Source organism: Musca domestica, unplaced genomic scaffold (assembly GCF_030504385.1).
Source record: "Musca domestica strain aabys unplaced genomic scaffold, Musca_domestica.polishedcontigs.V.1.1 11, whole genome shotgun sequence".
Taxonomy (NCBI): domain Eukaryota; kingdom Metazoa; phylum Arthropoda; class Insecta; order Diptera; family Muscidae; genus Musca; species Musca domestica.
The window spans coordinates 6,779,806-6,787,578 of NW_026712133.1; the positions used below are offsets into that span (position 1 = coordinate 6,779,806).

General features: G+C 33.2%; 1 long non-coding RNA gene across 2 annotated transcripts; it reads right to left on the bottom strand.

Moving 5' to 3' along the window:
• Positions 1–1,471: 1,471 nt before the first annotated feature.
• Positions 1,472–4,634, bottom strand: LOC101901777 (uncharacterized). 2 transcript variants are annotated; one of them, XR_009343829.1, is made up of 7 exons: positions 4,318–4,634; positions 2,517–2,630; positions 2,411–2,455; positions 2,304–2,353; positions 2,062–2,243; positions 1,823–1,973; positions 1,472–1,768 (listed from the first exon to the last, which is right to left on the bottom strand). It is a non-coding gene; the product is annotated as an uncharacterized LOC101901777 (long non-coding RNA). The 2 variants fall into 2 exon arrangements; XR_009343825.1 differs by having other exon boundaries at positions 2,304–2,455.
• Positions 4,635–7,773: the final 3,139 nt, after the last annotated feature.

The window sequence follows — 7,773 nt, forward strand, 5'->3', positions numbered from 1 at the left end:
TTTACATCAATGTGTTGAAAAATCAAACCTTTGTAAGATATTACAGCCAATAGTGTTCTAAATGCAGATTGCTTCACAACTGATAATAATACTTATAATATTGATCATATTTTTGACAAAATCCTTTAGCCACCAAAAGTGTTTTGAATTTATGAGAACCATCGGATAAAGTTTGTTTAACTACAATTTAATTTAGTTTATTTAAAATACAACCCTTTGCTCTTTTTCTTCAATTTGTCAAATACCATTTTATTCAACTTTGAACTTTCGTTCAAAGTTAGTGATGACAAATCAATTCGCGCCTCTCTTGTGACATCTAGGCTTGCTCGCTACTTTTTAGCTTACTTGTTTTTCGGATTTTCGTCCAAGAACATCGAGCAACACCCATTGTTAAAAAGGTATATAATATTAGTTCTTCGACTAATTTTCAATAAAACCGACAATTTTTATTATTTAAAAATTCTAATTCACTGTGTTTTATTTCCTTTTTTATTTATTTTAGCTGCTCCGTAACATTTTGGTCTCTTCGAGCCGAGATACGTGCTTCCAGCAACAAAGAAACTAATCTGCTTTTTCTTTCCCTTTAAAAAAAAAAGGTTTGACTTCGTCAAAAAACATTAGTTGCCAGTACCTACCATCCTACACTCGCAGCCTATCCACTAATTTATTTATATAAATTCATCACTACATCACTAAAAAGGTACGTCCCGTCTATTTAGTGAGCATAAACCGCGAGTGTTTCGTTTTGAAATAAAAATTAAATTACAAAAACAACGAACAAAGTGCTTAACTACGGTCGTTTTTACAAGTGTCCGTCCGTCGGTAATTCGTTTTGTTCATACAATTCCAACAGTGCCGTTTTTTATTTCGTGTAATAATTCTCTTCAAGAATATTACACCCTTAATACCCGCTCTTTGTTGTGTTATACGTGAAAAAAATACAAGCAAAAAGTGTTTATTGCAATACATAAGCAACCTGCAAATAATGCGCCTAACCCATACACGCGTGTAAAAAGTAGTCCATAACAGACCAGGAGTAGTCCAAAACTAATCCAAATGCATTGAAAAAACCTAACCGATTTAGGGCCGGACCATGTAACCCTGTTTGCATTACATCAAAGTAGTTTCAAAACTAATCCACGTCATTACTCTATGGTACACCACATACGGTTGATCTTAAAACTAATCCGTGTAACTAGTCCATAGAGTACCCCAGAGGGCTAGTTTTGAAACCAATCAATTAAGTGGTCTATTAATTTTGCGCTTTTCTCTGAGTGTGTATATTTTTAATACTGTTAGTCTTATTTAGCACGTTAAGCTTATTATGATAAATAATAATTTATAGATTATTATAATGTATTAATTATTAGAATTATAAATAATTATCATAATAAGGATGAACAGCTACGTAAGTACAACAGGTTTAACGATATATACACTCAGAGAAAAACAGGAAATAATACAACATAAGTAATGTACTATAAGTATTAGTGTTTTATTGTATAAAACAAAAAAATAAATATTTCATTTTGCGGGTACATTGAAAGTCTTTAGTGAGATAAATAAGATAAATTCATTAAAAAAACTTAAGTTATATTCAAATTCACTATCATGTAAATAAAAAGTATATAAAAAAGTATAAAAGAAGTATATAATTAATTTTTGTTTTTGTTTTGGGCACAAACAACTCGGAAGTGCCTTTTTTTCACAACTTGGAGTGCTGCTCGAAATTCTTTTTCGCTATTGGGGGAGTAGTCACTTATTGCAGCTAAAATAAAGACATTCATTAAAATTAAATAATGTTTAGAATCAGAATACTTACCAATAACAATTTTATATATTCTTTTAAAATCCTTCTAACATTTTTTCCCACAAATACCATCCGTACTGTACATTACGCAAATCTCCCGGGAAAAAATGCGTTCCAAATTTTTTATTGCGCTGCCATCGATTAAATACTTTACAGCAGATATCTAGAAATAAAAAAATATTGAAAAAGTATATAATTTAAAAATTGAAGGCATTTCAACATATATACAATATAGGGCAAAGATTACTTACATATTTTTCTTCATTCGAATCGCATATTTCACTCTCAACTTTTTGGAGATCTTCTTCGGATTTGAGGGAAAATTTGCTTGACAGGGAAGTAACATTTTTCTGGGACTTATTGAGGGTTTGCAGCTGTAATTTGTGCTCTGCTAACATTTCCACTATTATTTTGTTTTGCTGTTCTGTTGTTGCTATAAAAGAAAGAACTATATAATAAAAATTAACAATGACGAAAAAAACATTATACTTACTTTGTAATTTTGAGAGCTGTTGCTGTAATTTTTTTCTTAAGCCATCATTTCTATAAATTAAACAATGTTGTTAATAAAGACGAAACTCCATATTTAACAAAAACTACCATTAAGTTTTATGCACGAAGAGCATGGCGTTTGTTTGGCACTGTCTGAAAAACATAGTAATATGGCTTTAGAAAATTTAAAAATGTATGTTATGAATTTACTTACAATTAGAAAGTCCGTTGCAAGCATTTAGATGTTTAAGATTTCTGCCTTCCATTTTAAATATTGTCGAATTACGAAGATAATATCAGTTAGAATTGCGTAGATTAAAAGTGTTGGCTATATTAAATAAATGAGACGTTTTTTAATTTTTGCAACATTAAATGCAACTATGAAGAATTGGCATTAAAACCACTTTATTTTGAAAGGGAAATGATATTAGTTTGCAAATAATATTTTCAATATTTAATATTTCCTCACTATCTTCTAATATCTTATCAGCAATACATATACCTAATGCTGATAATGAGTCCAATGGCTCTTCAAAAAAAGGACAAATATTTTTGAAACGTCGCGCTTTAAAAAAAAATTATTATTTTCTCCTCGTTTGAAGCCTGTAATTTGTAAAGGGGTAAATGGCATTACAAGACAAATGTTATCTGGTGTTTTAATGCTCAACCAGTATTCATCACCCAAGTAACCATAAATAAGTCCATATTTTTCTTTTAACCACAATGTTTTTGGCTCTTCTATTAAATTTTGCAAGACATTTCTTAAAAAACTAAAAACGTGTAATAAAAATCATCACCAACATTGTTTTTTAAGACTAAAACACCAGTGTATAGTAAGAATTGACGAAATTCTGTAGCTTTCCAGTTCGCAAGTTCATCCAAACTACGAGGCATTCTTGTGAAGTCTTTAGTAATACACTTTTTTAATGAAACTAGTAATTTAGATATATTTCCCTTATTCGAAATTGAAATTTTTTCATTTACTTTATTTTTTACTAGTTTCATCAACATTTTCCTAGTTACCCCTAAATCAATAACGTGCATTGGGTCTAAAGGAACTTGACTTATCATATTTAAATTTATTTTCTCCAATGGTGTTTTGCTATCAATAAATTTTAATTGGTGATGATTTTTATATTTCCTTTTAGCAAAGTCATCATCGTCTATAATTGTACCTACTTCTGAGCTATAAGTTAAAACATTGCATATTTTTATGGCCACTTGGGTACATTTTGAACAACCATTTGCAGATGAATGGTGAGCTATCCCACAAACGAATGATTTTGCGGGAGCATCACAAATCACAGCTCTTATTTTAAAAATAATTTTTTTGCCACCAATAAACAAGTGATTTTCCTGTAAATCGCAAATTTCTTCAACGAGTTTTTCTAGGAACTGACTTATATAATGAGGTTTCTGTTTGCCCTTATAAATACCAACAGGAAACACCTTTATATTTCTAATATTAATAACTTTAATTAATATTGGCCAAAGTTGATGATTTGAGCTTTTAAAGATAGGTAAACCATCAATATTAATGTCGCAAATTATTTCTTCATGTTTTTGTAAAACTTGTGCAGCTTTCATTAAATTTTGTTTCAGGCCGAAATGTGCATATTCACCAGAAGGAACAGAAATTATATCTGCCCTTGAACTAACTTTTCGCACCAGTGTCATTGGAGATAGAGGCACATCCACACCATAACCTTTTAAAATTATTAGCAGTTCTCTCATGTTCTGGTTGGATGTCCGGCTATTTAACTGTCATTGCCCTAAAGCACTTATAAAGTCGTTTCTTTTGTCAAATTCTTCATTTGCATTGTAATAATCATTTTCTGTCTCTTCTATATCAACTATTGCAGAATCTGCTTCGACATTTTTTTCTACTTCAATTTGTTCACACTCAACACTGGAATTAAATAGTCTTTTAAAAAATCTTCTTTTTCAGCTTTTAAAAGCCTCTTTTATGACGCGAACTACATTCCATTTTTATTTTTATAAGTTATTCCTTTTACCTTCAAATCTTTTACTTTTGTTTGCAATTTATCGCCACGCACAACGATTCAACCGACGCACCACGCTTCCAGAAACAAACTAAAATCAATGTCAAATTTGTGCCAAAAAAAAAAAACAAAAAACACGTGTCTGCAAAAAGCTAACGCTTGCAAAAACAACAAATTAATGAGCAAACGATAAAAAACGATCATTTGCCGTTACATTTCTTAACCAAAACATTCTTGATTGACAATGGCATGGTCCATAGCTGCATTACATAGGACAATGTTGTAACCAGTCCGCAGCTGCTGAAATGGATCACGTAGTCCACAATTATTTGTGATCTTTGACATAAAGAAGGACAAAATAAACACTAACAACATTACTGTTGAATAGTACAACAACAATACAATCACATAATAGTGCTGTGTACTCTGTGGTTGGTTGATTTGTAATAGGGTGTAATAGGTCTGTTCGGGCAAAAATTGGAAAATTTGTTTATTAGGTCCGTTCGGACCAAAAATTAAATTATTTTTTTTGGAAATATACGGTTCTGTTGGAAATAGTTCAGGTCCGTATAGAGTGCACCCTACGTTCGGTCGTTTCGATATTTAATAATAATTTTCGTTATTATTATATAGTATAAAAATATAAATTAAATATTTTTAATTTTTTAAATATTTATTTGAATTTTTTGACCTTTTTGGAAAAAAATAATTATTGTTTTGAGCTGTAGCGTGCATCTTACGGTCCGTGCACCCTACAGTCAGTAAAAAATATTAAACAAAATTACTTTTTTTTGATTTTTTGCAATTTTTGGCGATTTGTTTGGGTTTTTTTTTAATTATTTCTTTTCGGAAATAATTCTGTTGTGTATATTTCGATACACAAATCAAATTCTCTGTGTTTTTCGATACACTGAGAGAAAAATCGTGTAGTTCTCCGCACATAACGAAACACACTTTGTCAAATTTGCAAATACTTCTTCAAGTTTTTAGTATATTTTTTTAATACCCATAAAAACAAGAGTGTATTATTCGATACACAGTGAAAATCTTTTCGATTTTCCTTACCGAGAAAATTTATTTACATTTTCTCATCACTTTTTTTAAATTAAAAAAAAAGAGTTTCTTTATCTAGTTGGGTGTTGTATTTGTTAGCAATCACTAACAGATAAAAGCATTTTCGTGCTGTTTCAATATAAATTTGAACAATTTCACTCAATTTTCGTTGAGTTTTAACAATTTTAAGTTTGTTTACACTGATATTTCCAGATTTGCGATTTTTAAATTCGTTTCTTGTTCTCTTTGGCCAAATTCATAGAGCTTTCTAATTCACAATGCCACTATCTCCACTTGATTTCTTTATCAGAGCAACTGATGCTCTGGTAAAATTTGAAGCCAACTTTACTTCTCTTCGCTGAGGCAAGGGAATTGTGGAGTAAAGTGAAGGAAATGTTTGACCAATGTCATACATATCTCCAAACTTCTGAAGATGCTGAAAACGAAGACATCACATCTGCAGAAAGTAAATATGACGTTGCGTATAGGGCATATGTAAACGTCATTGCTTCAATCAATCGAAAATTGGACCAACTACGTGCTTTACAAAAAACTTCGAATCCTTCGTTGGTCCAAAGTTTGATTAACAACCAACTGAAATTGCTCTTTGGTCTTCCAGTTCTCGATAATGAATCCAGTGCTGGTTTAAAACATCTACAGTGAGCACTTAATAGATGTATTTCGGATATGGCGATCCATGACGTTTCTACGAACGACTGGGATCATATGCATATGCATTCAAAGATTGCCTGAGCACACGGTCTCGCTTTGGGAGCAGACCGTCAAAGACAAGTCGGCTTTGTCTGATTGGAAGGATTTGGATCGTTTTCTTACGGAAAGAATCCAGACTCTTACTTGTCTCCGAGACATTCGTGGCATTGACTCGTCAAAAAAGGTTGAGAAAAAAGTGCGGACTCATCTAACAAAGTCCGTACCTTCTGTGCGCTTCTTCCTTTAAATATTGCGTTCTTTGTCCTAAATTGGTTCATCCATTGCGTTTTTGTCCAGAGTTCAAAAAATTATCCATAGAAGGTCGTTTTTCAGTGCTAAAACGCTTCAATTGTTGTCTGAACTGTCTGACGGTTGGTCATGAAGTTAAAAAATGTGTAAGTCAAAACAATTGTGGGAAATGCAATAAGCGACATCACACACTTTTACATCGTGAGACGTCAAATCACCCAAATTCTACACCAGCAGCGACTCCGTCGCCATCAACTTCGAACCAATCCAACAATGCGAATCAAAATATTCCCTCGACTTCGTCAGGTATATCCCACTCTGTCAATCGGCAAGTGTATCATATTTCGCAAAACAAAAATGTTGTTTTGGGTACTGCAATGGTGAATCTAATTCACCAAGGCATCACATACCATGCTCGTGCCCTAATCGACCCAGCTTCTGAAGCGTCTTTCATCACTGAAAGTTTGCAACGTCGTCTTGGTATTTCTACTACGTCGACCCAAGCTACGATTTCTGGCCTTAATCAAAGTGTTTCCACTACATCCAGAAAATTGTGCTCATTATGCATAGGTTCTCCTATCGACTCATCAATTTTCATTGAAATCCCAGCTCTAGTGGTTCCCGCTATTTCTGGTAATTTACCCTCCATTTCAATAGGTGGTGACAAAACTTCCCGCTTGCCAAATATTCGTTTGGCGGATAGAAACTTCTGCGATTCTAGACCAGTTGACATTCTACTAAGCGCTGATTTATATCCTAGAATCCTTTTACAGGGAATTCAATCCCACATCTTAGGTTCTTTAATGGCACAGAGAACTGTTTTCGGCTGGATCATTACTGGTCCCATTCCCAATTCTACAATTACGGTTTTAACAACCACTATCAACTTTCCGGAAGAAGATCTTAACAAGACTCTTCTTCGATTCTGGGAATTGGAAGAACCTCCAAAACGCGCTATCTTGTCTCCTTCGGACAAATTCTGTGAGGAAAATTTCAAAAAGACGACTCGACGGGACTCAGAATGCAGATATATTGTCACACTTCCCATCCTTCCTGAATTCGCAGGCCAACTTGATCATTCTAGGACCAATTGCTTACGACAATTCTTTCGAAATGAGGCTTCACTCCTAAGAAAACCGCAAATAAAAACCATTTACGATGGCGTGGTCCGGGAATATTTAGAATTAGACCACATGAGACTGGTTTCGACTTCGTCAGCAAGCTCTACAGTTTGCTATCTTCCTCACCATCCGGTTATTAATCCGGATAAACAAACAACAAAATTGCGAGTGGTTTTCAATGCCTCGAACAGGACTTCCAACGAGAATAGTCTTAACGATATTCTCTATGTCGGCCCAACTCTTCAGTTGGACCTAGTCCTTCTTATTCTAAGATGAAGACTTTTCCAATATGTATTCAATTGCAACATAACGCAAATGTACAGGCAGATTCGGG